This window comes from Eleginops maclovinus, chromosome 8, assembly GCF_036324505.1.
Source record: "Eleginops maclovinus isolate JMC-PN-2008 ecotype Puerto Natales chromosome 8, JC_Emac_rtc_rv5, whole genome shotgun sequence".
NCBI classification, from domain to species: domain Eukaryota; kingdom Metazoa; phylum Chordata; class Actinopteri; order Perciformes; family Eleginopidae; genus Eleginops; species Eleginops maclovinus.
Window position 1 is genome coordinate 18,570,461 of NC_086356.1, and position 14,518 is coordinate 18,584,978.

The 14,518-nt window shown below is 39.7% G+C and overlaps 1 protein-coding gene across 1 annotated transcript in view; it reads right to left on the reverse strand.

Annotated features, from left to right (window-relative positions):
* Nucleotides 1-14,518, reverse strand: part of LOC134868821 (netrin receptor UNC5D-like) — a 160,268-nt gene that overhangs the window by 53,822 nt on the left and 91,928 nt on the right.

Here is a 14,518-nt window from a genome sequence, read left to right on the forward strand (position 1 = left end):
CTACTCCAGACTTATAAATATAGGGATTTACTTGACACTTCAAACAGTGATGTATAATTTGATCTGGTTAAAATTCACATAGATGACCACTTTATTGTGAATATTTATATCCATGTCATTGCTGATATTTTGACAGCCCTTGTTAAAACTTCAGTTTTGGCAAACAGATGGCCAGCAATTCAAAAAGCTGGATGTACTGGAAATTGTTAGTGCGCCCTCATATCCTCTTTCAATCTGAAAACATAATCTATTTATTCAAAAGTGACTAAATGCCATCCGGCGGACGCATTAACTGAGAGGAGGGACACATCAGCCAGTTATTGTTTTAAGGGAGAGTGTGATTACTCATTTTACCTCTATGAAAACCAGTTGTAAGGGTTATAATTTAAAGTGGAAAAGAGTATAGCAAAACAATGCAGTAAATACTGCTCCTGAAAATAGATGAGTTCTTCTGTGACAATCAAATGTTTTCTTTCCGCAGCAGAACTTGGACATAATGTCACAGGTCCTTATTTAATACATGTGTTTTGTGTGTGATGCAGCTTGTAATGAGCGAGGCTTGGGACACATGTTCTGGTGACAACTGATGTGAAATTGAAAGCCTCGCATTTCAATTATATGTAAGTATGAGCAAAAGATGACAAGCGGAGACCATTAATGCATTATGGGATCGCTTTATTGGGTATCTAGGTAATTGCAGCTTTCAACCAACGTATGTAATGTCCCTCTGTCAGTCAACTTGAATAGATGCATTAGTATATGAAAGCAGTTATGGACAGCGAAAATTAGGTGTCTGGTCTCCGACCTTGTCACTTTCCACAGTCCACCATTAAGAATGCATAAAGGGGAATGGGAAGCGACAATAACACATACCATACCCCCCGCAAAGAAAGAAATAATTAATGCCTACGGGTAGATTATGGGGTGGAGATTGAGCGGAAAGAATTAGCAACATGCTTTCATGTAACACTCCATTTGTTGAGGATCACAGCTGGTCCCGTTTTGTTCTTCAGTTTTTAAAACAGAACATGGAATTTTATAGTAAAATCGTTTAGATTAAAGGAGCCCTATTCTGCTGATTTTCAGGTTCATATTTGTATTTAGTGTCTCTACTGTCTCCATGCTTTAATGTTCAAAAAGGTCTTTATTTTTCTCATACTGCCTTTCAGACTGTCTGTCTGAAACCAGAGCCCTGTCAGCTCTGATTGGTTAGCTGGCTCTGTTGTGATTGGACAGCAGTTTAAGGATGTACCGCTCCTTAGCCTATCACGTACAATGTGTTGGAACACTAGACAATAGAATCGTGAGTGTTACATAGTGATGTCACTATGTTACTAAAGTAAAAGGGACGGCAGTGGTTCAGTCTGTAGGGACTTGGACTATGGACCGAGGAGTCGCCGGTTCACGTCCGGATCGGACCAAAAAAAGTGGTGGTAGCTGGAGGGGTGCCAGTTCACCGCCTGGGCCTTGCCAATGTGTTTCTTCAAATATATTGATTGGGTCTATGAATATATTGGAGCAAATAAATCTTTATAACCTGATCATATTTTGTGTCTTATGTGAAGTTAGTTAAAGTTATAATTACTTTGATTTAAGTCCAGTTTGACTTTGCAGCACTGCTGTTTCCTGTTGGTAACAGCAAGTGTTTTTATAATGCAGTAAACTCCTCCAGCAGCTACACTGTCAGATATACAACAGAGGAGCAGGTGGTGCATCTGTTTAAAATGCAGCCCCTGCAAACCTACACTGTATTGTTTTGCAGATGCATTTTTGATTAATAATCACAGGCAACAGAAAGCTCAGTGACAAATAGATTGCATTTCCTTGTGACTGCTTTACAAGAAAAGACACAGTTGCTCTTAGACGGTTGACTGATTTTAATGTTGTAGCAGCAGTAGCTGTTTGGTTGGCATTAGGAGTAACTTAAAGTACTGTTGAAAGTGACTTTCTGGGAATCCCTCATGTGTAGGTAATTTAAATATTTTTTAGGATGGCAGACTAACGTATGAAGATAATTTATCAAATAATGTGAACATATTGAATGGCTGTTACCAAAAACCATGCAGTATTAAAGGGGTCCTAACTTTAATTATTAATTATCATATCTTATAAAACATCAATTTCATGGTTATCTTTGAAGCCTTATTTTATGTAGGCAGTAAATCAATGAAGGTTGTACTTTACCCTGATTTCTAGTAAAGCTAACAGGTCGTGCTTAGCAACTCATCTCACAGCAGCTGTTCAGAAATCAGTGTAAAGCGGAGCCTCTCGTGGCTTATTGCTTAATTACGCAGCCCTACACTTGTAGAGGAGTTGCCTCTCCAAAGGCTTTCGCCGTCTTGCCGTTCTTGCAAGCAGCCGCTCAGACAGGGTCCGGGATTAAATAAAACTAATAATATGAAATGAAAGGTTATCAAAGGGAGCCTAATGAAGTAATGTAAAACAGAAATGTTCTCCGTATTAATCCTCTGCAATGACTGGCTCATATTTTGTACCACACACACACATACACATACACATACACACACACACACACACACACACACACACACACACACACACACACACACACACACACACACACACACACACACACACACACACATACACATACACATACACATACACATACACATACACACACACACACACACACACACACACACACACACACACACACACACACACACACACACACACACACACACACACACACACCATCCCCTACCTCTTTTCACTGCTACAAATTAGAGACTTAATCAACATGCCTGTGTGATAAAGTGAGAGTGAGGCAGGATTTAACTACAGGATAATAAAAACAAAACATTGCACTCTGGTGACTCGGTACATTTAGACTTTTTTCTTCAGTTTGAATTAATTTGGCTTATTGTTTAACTTTGAATGTTATGGTAGAAGCTAAAGCAACTTCCAATGATGCATATCTGCTGAGATGTAAAGGAGTGCTAACACAGATCAACATCAGAAGGGTTCGTGCACAATTCATTTTGCTCAGTTTAGTTGCACGGTGCAGGATGAATCTCAGCAGGTGTTTACGAAGGTTATATTAAACCCATGATCACAAACGGAAGTCTGGCACTGTGAATCCATTTGACAGTAACCACGCCAAGTGAGAGGTCTTTTTGAAAAACACATGTAACATGGAAAGTCTCAGCGATCAAAGCTCCCATTGTGTACACAAAGAAAGAAGATGAGAAAATACATTTTCTATGGCTCAATGCAATTATGACTTATATTTTCTTGCATTGTTTACTCCAAGTACATTTATATAATCCAATAATCATTTCCACTCAGACCTTAAACAGGTGTACAGCTTTCAATTTGACTCAGTTAGAGTTTTCCATTTCCCACTTTCAAAAGTTGGGTTTAATAACAAATCATATTTTGTTGTTTAGGTAAAATACAATGTTATTTCAAGAGTAGAAAACAATGTAATACACAAATAGAAGCAATTTAGATGATTTCCAAAGAACACCTGGAATAAATATTAATGCAAAATACAAAGACTCACGCATTTGTACGACAGATTTATTTAGGAGCTTTGCGATGCAGCAAGTCTAGTGCTTCATTGAGGGTTTATTTCCTTTTTTCCGCTTCTGTTCAACACGATTTGGCTGTTTGTATTTCTATATTGATTCATTATGTAATAGTGGGTAACAGCAGTGGCTTCAGATATCCTCACAGACCTCTCTTCAATCATTTATTTTGGTGTCTTCTTCTCTTTTATTGTATAACCTGCTCCTATGCATTCTTTCTTATTGTTATTACTTTTTCTTCTTGTTCGGCAGCCTCAAACACATGATGATGTTGACATTTGCGCCACCAAGACAAAAGCCAAAACCCGCAGATAGGCTGACTCACAGACTTTTCAGTACAGAAATGTTTTTTTCAGATCAATGGAAACAAACTCAAGGGTGATTAAAATAACCAACCATACACCACGTCTTTCTTTGCAAACTATTTCTAAAAGTGCTTCTTGACAAGAATTTTCAACAGTGGATTGTCTTAATCACAAAATATTCTGAGCCTTTTAAAGAATAAGACCCCACAATGTTTATTAATGATGGAGAAAACAGAGGAAACTGATGCATAAACAACAGTGTGCCGCTCCGGATGCTGTGTATTTGGCTGAAAACAGAAGAAAAATGACTCAGAGGGTGGGGTAGGTTGCAGATCAGATTCATTCCTTCTGTCACACAGTGGGATCATTTCTGACCATTAAAGCAAAAGAAATGAAAGAAAGTAAAATTGATGCATTTCATATCATCTCCTTTCATATTCCAGTGCAACAGTGAACAAATAAAAGATGAGCTTGCTGAAACGTGAACACATATATTCAAACACAAATGCATGATAAACTTGTATTAAATATCCCCCCACAGTGAAGGGTGGCTGAGTGAGGGCCATAGTATTTCTGCTGAAGGCGAGATAAACAAAGAGAGAAATCAGAAAGACACTCTGACTCCCAGGTTCCCTCGCATTAAGCCGAGATCAAAGAGCTGAGTCTCTTCTCCGAGTAGCTTGGAATGACACTGCGTTAGAGATATTATCCAATAACTGCTCAGTCATATCGATGACATGCGGTCACTTCTTCACTTTCATGAATACAAACATCCATGAGCTGGTCTCTAGCCACCTTTTTTCCTCTTTGCCTCTCTTTCCTTCAGGCTCATGCCAGCGGCTCTTGACAGAGCACTGCAAAGCCTTGACAACAGCCCTCAAGGTGGAGCAGCTTCTATATGCCCATTTAATCATATCCTTTAATATGGCTCTATGCAGCCTCTATAAAAAGGAAGAGATATAGCAAAGCTTGTCATCCCACATTGTTGTTGTTCTTTATTTCTTTCTCTGTCTCTTTTGGTCTGCCTGGCACCGGGCCTGTGGTGTGATTTCTCCCTGCTTTGGCCCATTGTTTCGCCTTGGCTCAGTCTATGAAAAGGCCCTCAGGGAGGAAGGCGGTGCCAACTACAAGTGGTTCCCGATCCAAGCAGAACTCGAGTGGTCCGGCTCAGCTAAACCAGGTCAAGGGTGTCTCCATCATACTTAAGCCACGTCGGGGTTGGGAATTTTCAGAATCCTTTTTGTCTTAGGAATCCTTCGGGAGGCAGCTGTGCACATAGTGGGTGACACGGCGTGGGCCGCGGGCTGAGGTGGATGGGTAATAGCTGTAGGAGCGTGTCAGTCTGATGTGAACCCCGGCTTTAGGGAAATGTTTGTGAGATGTGACATTGCGGCATGCAGCTAAGCATGTGGGGGCTGTGAGGTTTGGCTGAAGGCCAGACACAGACGAACCCTGCTAGACAAGCGGAACATGCTCCCAGCAACATCTTCAGTCTGGTCCCAGCTGTGTGTGTCATACTTAATCGTGGAACCAAAGGGACGCATTACTCCATGCATAAAAAAATCATGATAATTCAGCCATTAAAATGCTGCGAGTCCTCATTCGTGTCATTCCCCCAGTCGGCTTGTTTATGTTTATCCAAAAAACGCGTGTCTGCTTATTAGGAGCCAGATTTGCATACACAAGTAGTTTTCACTCTGTGGGCCACTTCATTTGTTTCACTTCCATGTCCTTAACTAATACTGGGTGACACTGAGAGACTCCGAGGCATCTCACGTTCCCTCACCAGTCCCCACATTCTCCCACTCTGTCCAGAGTTCCTGCCTGGTTGATGGTATCTCAGCTGGCTGGGATCATACTACACAACAGTGGAGTCAATGTTTGACAGAGAATCAACAACAAGAGATATCCACACTCTTTCTATCCTCCCATATTCAAACGCCTTCAATCTATCTCTTCATCACTAAAACTGCTAGAGCTGCTATCCTCTTCTTCTCCGCAGAAGCAACATGGTATCCATTTTCAGCCTATCTTTCACTCTGCCCTCGCCTTCTCCATTTTCCAATGTCCCCTTTCTCCCTTATCCTCTCTTTCTCTTATCTTTCCATCAGGGTATCATCCTTTCAGCTGAGGAATATAGGCACTGATATCCCCTCTGTTCCCCCTTCCTCCTGCTCTTCTTTCACTCCGTCCTTCAATAATCCATCACATAGTGTAGTTCCATCACTCATTTCCATCTCTAAACCCTCTTACAGCATTTCCGCTGAGACAAAAATAAAGTTGTCTTCTGTGATAGGTCGCAGTACTGTGTGAAGTACGCTGCAGAGTAATCTGGCTTCTGAATCCAGAAACTGACCTTAATTTATTTTGTCTTTTTTTAAAGACAAGCCTTTTTGTCTACTTGCCAGCACATAGGGTTAAATTGTGAAGCCGGCCAAAGTTTTATGTTGGAAATCTATAGCAGGGGTCTTCAGCAATTACAAACTTGCATTTGCATCCCGCAATTAGGATACGTTGCTTTGATTAGCATTAATTAGCATTATTAGCCTTTTCACACATTGGTTCAAAACTGGCTTGGTTGTTTTGAAAATATTAGAGTGATTTGGGGGATTTCTGAGGATGTTGAATACATTTTTGTCACTTTCAGGATCCAAAATGGCAGTTTTAACTAGAATGTGGGCCTATTTTCGATTCATTTTGAGTCAATTTTGAAGTTTAGGAGGATGCTGGATCGATTGCATTCGACTGATGAGGTATGTATTTTTTATACTTAGATAAAGTATTTATTTTTTATTCAGCCGGTTAGAAATTGTAGGATATTTCTGAACACAATTGCCAAAACAATGTAGAACATGTACATTTTAATTGGAAGACCAACTCCGAGTTGAACATTTCAGGTAACAAAGCCATTTTGAAGTGTTGCAATTATAGGATATAATAGTAATTAATGCTTATTGATGCAACTTTCTAGAAAGGCTCAATATCCCTACCTGTGATTATTCTGAGGAGTTCAGGTGCGGCTGTTTTCCTGAACAGCGGTTAAAATCTGGGTAGTGATGATTACACAGCTGAGCTTTGTCTGCACGTGGTTTATTAAAAGGCTTAACAATTGCAAAAGGATAAGGCCTCCTAATGTTAGGTTAAAGATGATCTTTTGAATTAATATGATATGATATACAGATTATTTCAGATCAGGGACGTAATGTTAATATTTAAGATGTTAACTGTTATTATTTAGCTTCTCTCATTCTTTCTTTCTTTTTCATCTCCCATGAGTATCAGGGTGCAGTTTCAGGTATTGTCTTGCATTAGCCTAGAATTCACAGGAAAAGGAACTGCCTAACAATATTTGTGTATGGTCTTGGAAATGTTCTCTTCTCTGCTCTCTCCATTTGTGTTTACATATGTACGGCAGCCCTTACTGTCAGCCCTGATCAGTCTCCTGTTTCATGGTTCACATAAGGCCAGTTACCTTTAGTGCTGCAGCGAGGCCACACAAACAGTAATGTCATGTTTTGATGCTCATGAACCCAGAAACTGTGTTTGCTCAACATCATGAGAACAGCTCGTGATGGGTACACCACTCCCCCTCATGAGTGCACAATAAAGATTTACATTTTTTCTTAAACTGTTCTGATAACCCACAAGGCAACTTGCAACCCCCACAAGGAAGACTCAGTATTTCTTCTCAAATCAGTAGGAATATAACTTTATATCTTTCAAATGAAAAGATAATGTAAATTCAATTCCATTTACTTATTTAAATCCCCATTCTGACTTATCAAAAGGGAACTGCGGCAATAAAATATTCTGCAGACTACTCTCTGCTTGCCTCTGCCCCTCCTTTGGTCTCCGCTAGTGTTCTCAGTGAAACACAACAATGACAGGCTAACTGATCCAGCTAAAAACTAAAAACTACATTCTGAAGACAGAACATTCTAGAACACAATGTTACTTTGCAGTGTAGAAATCCCTTATTTTTCAGTGTCCAGTCCAAAGCAAGTACCTCCAAATATATTTCTGGGATTAAGGGTTAGTATATAAACCAAGCTAATTCATCTACTTCCCAAACAAACACACATTTTCTAAATGGATTTGATTTCCTGTTCAAAGGCATTGTTATAAACCCATGGCTGTTGGTCCTTTGCTATAGAAAGTATGTCTTTTTAAGATATGTGGTTTTCAAAAGACAATGATACTATGTTTTGTGTGTAGTTTTCAAAATGAATAGGCATATCCAAAAGCCACACAGATTTTAAGAATGCATGCACTAAGAAGAGTGTTGGTGTGACCAAATGTGAGACACATCCACTATGTACTACTGATCTGACTGTAGTACCAGTACACAAATAATTTAGGTAACAACTTAAAACCATAACAGGAAGGAAGTCAACCACTTTCAGTTCAAGGTATACATGTATCATTAATATACCAAAAAAAAGGTTGTTCAGATTTAGACTACGCAAGACCTGCCCCCCTTTTAACTGTTAGAGATTAACATTAAACAAAAAGACAATCCAGAAGGCCATGAAAATGTTCTCGCCCAACAGATTAAGGAAAAACATTTTGGACTAAAAGACAAGAGCTTTAATTGGCTGCGATTGTTTCCATTTCATTATTATATATTACCTGACACCAGTTAAGAGAGTATTCCAAGCCAAATATGTCCTGTGAAAGCACAACACTTTTTTATATGTTTATTGTATGGCTATATTACGGAAAAATATTTTGAGAAACTAGCTAGCCCACCAACTGCCTGCCTTTCATGGCAATGTGGAGACTCCCAAGCAACACTTTGATATGTTGCTATTTTGCTTTTGTTTTGGTATTTTCATACCCAGAGTGTTGAATGTGTGAGGAGAGGCACAAACACTCAGCAGTTTTATTCAAATATTGCAGCACTTGGCAAAGTGCTAGTATTTCGGTGAAGGCGGGATCACATACTAGTAAAAATAGACATCCGAAATCCAGGTTTGAATCAGTTTTGGCGGTGCACCCAGGCTCAGGGATTACTTTGGTGATTGTGAAAAAAACATCCCAACCCATTCAGAGGGAATCCAGGAATATTTAATATATCATCATAACAGTTTTAATTAAACACTTCAAAGCAAGTAGATGTGAATTCAGAAAAAAAAAAACCTCAGCAGGAAGAAATTTGTAGTTTTTACAAGTATCTGTCATCTACAGGTGCTTTATACTGAAAATATGAAACCCCTCTGCTTTCAGTTATTGTAATTGAATCCCTAAAACCATCTGAAGACAACAGAACAGATAACTGTGATGAATTCTGCATCCTCCAATTCGAAAAGTAGAGCACTGGGCTGAGCCCTTCACACATTGATCCGCTGTGTTTGCATTGATTAAATCACCTGCAAATAACAGTAGGCTCCTGCAGACTAGCACACAGGCTTCTGCACACATCACACTGGCCGGTTGGCATTGTGTTAGTATGTGACATCCTGTGGAGGCACTGGACACCGGCAGCTCACAGTAAAAAGCATTGAGACAATTATCACTCATTCTCAGTCTGTCTGTCAGTCTTTCTATGCCTCCATCTCTCTCATGGAAAAACACAGGATTAGCAGCAGGCGATATTCCCCTGCATCATGGCCTCCTTTTTTTGTCATGCAGTAGTGGCATCTCATTTGAATTCTTGAAATACATTTGAAGCTGTGATATAATGTGACAGCAGAAAAACAGTAATATAAAACAGCTTGAAATCTGTTATTGTTTCCATTATTTATTTCCATAGTACAAGGATACAACAGAAAAGGAGAGAACAGTAGATCAGTGGTAAATTCACTGGAAACTCAATATATTTCTAACTATGCACTTTATATTTCTCAACAATAAATCTTTAAATGCAACCCCATCTGCATTTGGCTGCAGATTTGTTGTGCCTTATTATATTCACATCCACAAACTCTGCATCATTCAAACATTATTTGCCTACCTGGAGAACTGAGCTACTCTCCTTTCAGAGTTATTTTCAAAGTGCCACAGCTGTTCAAAAGGTGACAACAGAAATTAGAGTGCTGAGAAAAAGTTAATGTTTATCACTGGAGCTCTTTGGCTCATGGTGTGCTTAAACTCTTACCTCGCTGTTTCAAAGTTGTTTTTAATCCTAAAAGCCTCTTCCTTCATCAACAAAATCTATCTTAGTTTTAGATAATGGCCACATAATCTGTCTTTAACAGGAATGTTTATTTAAGAGTATTATTGTTCTTTTTTTCTTATTGAGTCCGACAAACAGACTCATTCTTTATTTACGCTTGATTTGAAAGAGGAAAACAGGGGAAACAGCTAGCCTACCATTCACCTACCGCCAACACCACCCTACATCTATCTTATAAACAACATTTTACTGGGATTATGTGTTGGACAATTTCCTGGTTGGGATCATTAACTTCCTAGAGAGTCTGCTAGTTGTCGGACACGCCCTGTCCAAGAAATATGCCATCTGTTTGCTAAGCTAAGTTAGCTGGATGCTAAATGCAGCTTCATGATAACATGTATATCGTAGACTGAATAATATTGTAATATTAATCCTTGCGATGTAATCTGTACCTTGATGGAAGCGTCTTTAAAACCTCTTCACTCAAATATAAGAGAAAAGCTAATAAACAACATGAGAAAACCCATCCAATAAACTCAAACTGATAGCAGCCAATAGACAGATACACTGTTCTAATGTGCAACATTTTATTCCATCTGATATCCAACAAAACTTTTCTATATCAATAGATCCAACATATTTCAGTTTGACAGTGAGCCCAGTTTGTGGTTTGAATAGCACAGCAATGTTATTATTCATAATAACTTTATAATGATAATAAATTGCCTTTCATCGCGGCCTACACACTATCCTGCAGTGATGACATCAGTGTCTGGTTTAAATCTTCAGAAGACAGGAAATTATACATTAAGTATCTAAACTCCTGTTGTGTGGAAAATGTGGACATTGTATAGAGCTCTTGTCTCTGAGCAGAAGCTGTTTTTAAAGAGGCCCTATTATGCTTCTGGGGTCTTTTCCTGTAGTCAGTATATAGGTAAATGTAAATGGTCTGCAAAGGCATAAATCCCAAATCCAGAGGGAGTTTCCCTCCCACACACTCCCCCCCATGCCAGAAACCCCTTAATTGGACTCCTTTGTTTACTTCCTTACACAGTAAGATCACTAAGCTATACTCGCGCTACTATTGTTTAGCGCTCCAACACATTGTACGTGATAGGCTAAGGGGCGTGGCATGGCTAAGTGGTTGACCTATCACAACAGAGCCAGCCAGCTGCCCAATCAGAGCAGACTGGGCTCTGGTTTCAGACAGAGGGTGAAAAGAAGTGCTGCAGCACAGGCAGTATGAGAAAAATAAAGAGCTTTTTGAACATTAAAGGTCCCCTATTATGCAAAATGCACATTTTGTTGTGTTTTATACATAAATATGTGTCCATGGTATGTAACGAGACTAACAAGGTGTCAGAAAATACAACCCTCTGTCTTTTCCTCCTTACCCACATCTCTAAAAATGGGGGTACAAACGAGCTGTTCCAGATTTGCTGCCTATATGACGTCATATCGGGAATGTGGGCTGGATTTACATTGAACTCCTGGCAACGTCCCGCCCACGTGACACGTCCCAACCTATCGTCCCCCATATACAGTCGGTGAGCTGAATCCCCTCCGCAGCACCTCTGTGTGTCTGTGTGTTCAGCAGGATGTCTGCAGGAGGGACTTAGAGTTGTTGTATATATAATACATATAATGTCTCTGTTCTAGTGGTAAACACTGAGAAGTGTTTCAGGAATAATGCTGGATGTGGTTTGGAACATAATATGGCGTTTAATCACGGCAGCGTTTAGCTGAGTTTCTCTGTTAGAAACTTCTCTCTTCAGACAGAGAGATCATGACCTGCAAAGGGGCGGGGCCAGCTTCAGCCCATTAGCATTAAAGGGAAAGTCACAGAATCAGCACTTTCTAAAACGGGGCTGAAACAGAGTGATAGCGGACATGCTAAAATGCATGACATGTTTGCTATTTTGAGCAAAAACATGTCAGAGACATGTTTTTTTTTTACATATTTGAGACCTATAACATAGGCCATAAAAGACCATAATAGGAGACCTTTAAAGCATGGAGACATGTCGCAGTAGAGGCACTAAATACAAATATGAACCTGAAAATGATCAACATAGGGCCTCTTCAAACTATCAATCTTAATGGTGATGAGCTTTGTTCTAGTATGAGAAACATAAACAAGAACAAGAATGGAAAATGATTTCAAACCTGACAATGCTTTATCTTGTGCTGAGAAGTGGCAACAGGTAAGTGACATGCACAGTGGCGTCCTGCTTTGACTACATGTGGTCTGTGCAGAACAGCCAGCTTTCAAGAGCACCAGCTTGTATTTTTGGTGCAAAACCCTTTAGAAGTATCTGTCCAACACATATCAAGGCTGACATTTAATATAAATAAAATAATAAATCAGGAGCAGTAGGCTGCCATATATACAGTGACCAGGGAGCAGTGTTGGTCCAGTGCCTTGCTCAAGGGGCACCTTGGCATTGCCAAGGACATGAACTGGCACCTGTCCAAGCATGACTTTGCATTTCAGCAACATTTTAAGAAACTTTTTTGCACACAACTCTCTTTTTCCCCAAGAAAAAAAATGCTCAAATATTTTAATGGAAAGTTAAACAGTAAGAATCTCCTGCACTGAAGATGAGTTGCAGGTAAGGAAAATTCAGCCATTACATGGTTTTAAAAATATCCTTTTACTCTGCTTCATATCCCACATCGGGAAAGTTATCTAGAAACCCAACACGATTCATCCAGATGGAACAGACCTGAATATTGTGCCAGTTTTTCTCATGCTTAGGGCAACAGCAGTCGAAGATATTCACAGAGGCTGTAATGGATATTTCCTTTTCTCTGTTTCTACATTTCTTTTCGTTGTCTGCCGCTCTGTCTCCTGGAAGGCACATCTAAGCCATGACTGAAATGGAGAGAAACAACACAAAGCTGAAATATCTCCCTGGTTGAGTTAGCCGCCTCTGGATGGACACAGTTTCTGTCCTCTGCTGCGAACCTCCTGGTCAAACAATGTTAGGGCATGTGTTGTTGAGTCTATCTGCATTTAATTCACAGCTTACTGCTTTAATAGCTACAGCTCCCCGCTCGCTGCCAAACCCAGGGGCCATTTTACGGCGTGAGTCAGACTATAATAGCTTGTATCAAGACACAGCTGTTGAAATGCCTCCTATAGATGGAGCTGGATGGACAGCCAGGAGTGTTTTCGCTCTGGCGATGTGTTCATTGTCTCAACATGTAGCATGATGGCCCACTGCCGCCTGCGTATACAGCACAGTTAGTGACAGACTGTTTAGAAACACTCGATAAATCAGGAGATATATTTAACATACGATATTTATGTTTGTGTGCTAAGAGGAAAGAAAGAGAGACGATTAACGACTGAAGGCAATGGAGAGTGAGAGAACAAATACAGTTGAGGTGAAAATAAGAAAAGGAAAAACAAGTTGCCATTTTTCTCCATAAAAAGGGACTGTCATGTACAATCAATGTGCAAACAAGACTAAAGGAATACAGTCAAGTTAGCAGCTCTGTGAGGCATGGCCATGCTTTGAGCTGCATATTAACTTCAGTACTCTAGTTTGGAGTGACATTCAGTATTGTTGAAGTATGTGCATTTCATGAAAAGACCCTTAGTGACATTTGTTGTCATCACACCTCATACTGAAGGAATGTTGTTTAAAAAGTTCTGCAGCGAACTTGACAATACTTGCCAAACTTCAGACATCAGAGCAAACATGATTGAGATTTATCACCCTGAGCTCAGTAAACAGTTTACACTACTAACTCACAGAATTGTCTTATGAAGCTTTTCAATCATTTAGTTTTGATTAACTGGGTTCCTGAGATGGCACATGCTGCATGAACATAAATGTGAATCTGCAAATTTCGTAATGTGTGTTTTAGGTATAATAAAGCTCTGTTTGTCATGCCAGTCAGTGAGATAAACTAATGAGCGTCCTTTACAGCAATCTGAAGGCAGCAGGTATCTATTCCATCTGTAGTCTCAAACTGGAGTGTTGCACACTGTTAAACCACACCCATCAGATCTGTGGATACATTACCTCTCCCTGCCAATTAAAAGTGTTATATTTAACTTTGTACTTTACAACAGGCATGTTTCTGATTTAGGCACTGAAAACAGTTCACATAGCTACAGGAAACATCTCTCTCTACTAATACCTCCCTCAGGACTTCTCATTCTGATCCCATTCATGTTGTTAAGTCACCAAAGGTGGACCAGGGGCCACAAAACTACCAAAAGTGTGTGTGTGGCATGTTTTAAATACAAATGGTGGAACTCACTTGCCACTAATACCAAAGATTGAGTTTCCTCCTGTGCGCAGAGCTGCAATTAACTTTTAAAACAAATGCTCTGTGCAAAGAACATTTTGAAAGCTGCTTATTAACAGGACAGACAGGATAGACGTCTGAACCATGATGCCTCATTAATAACTAGCACAATAAAACGCCATAAAGTAGTCTGCATGATGAGGAAATTGCTTTCTTTTGAGTTTTCAGCAGTTGCTGAGCTCGTTCCAGTTGTGATTATGCTCAATTATATACATCATATG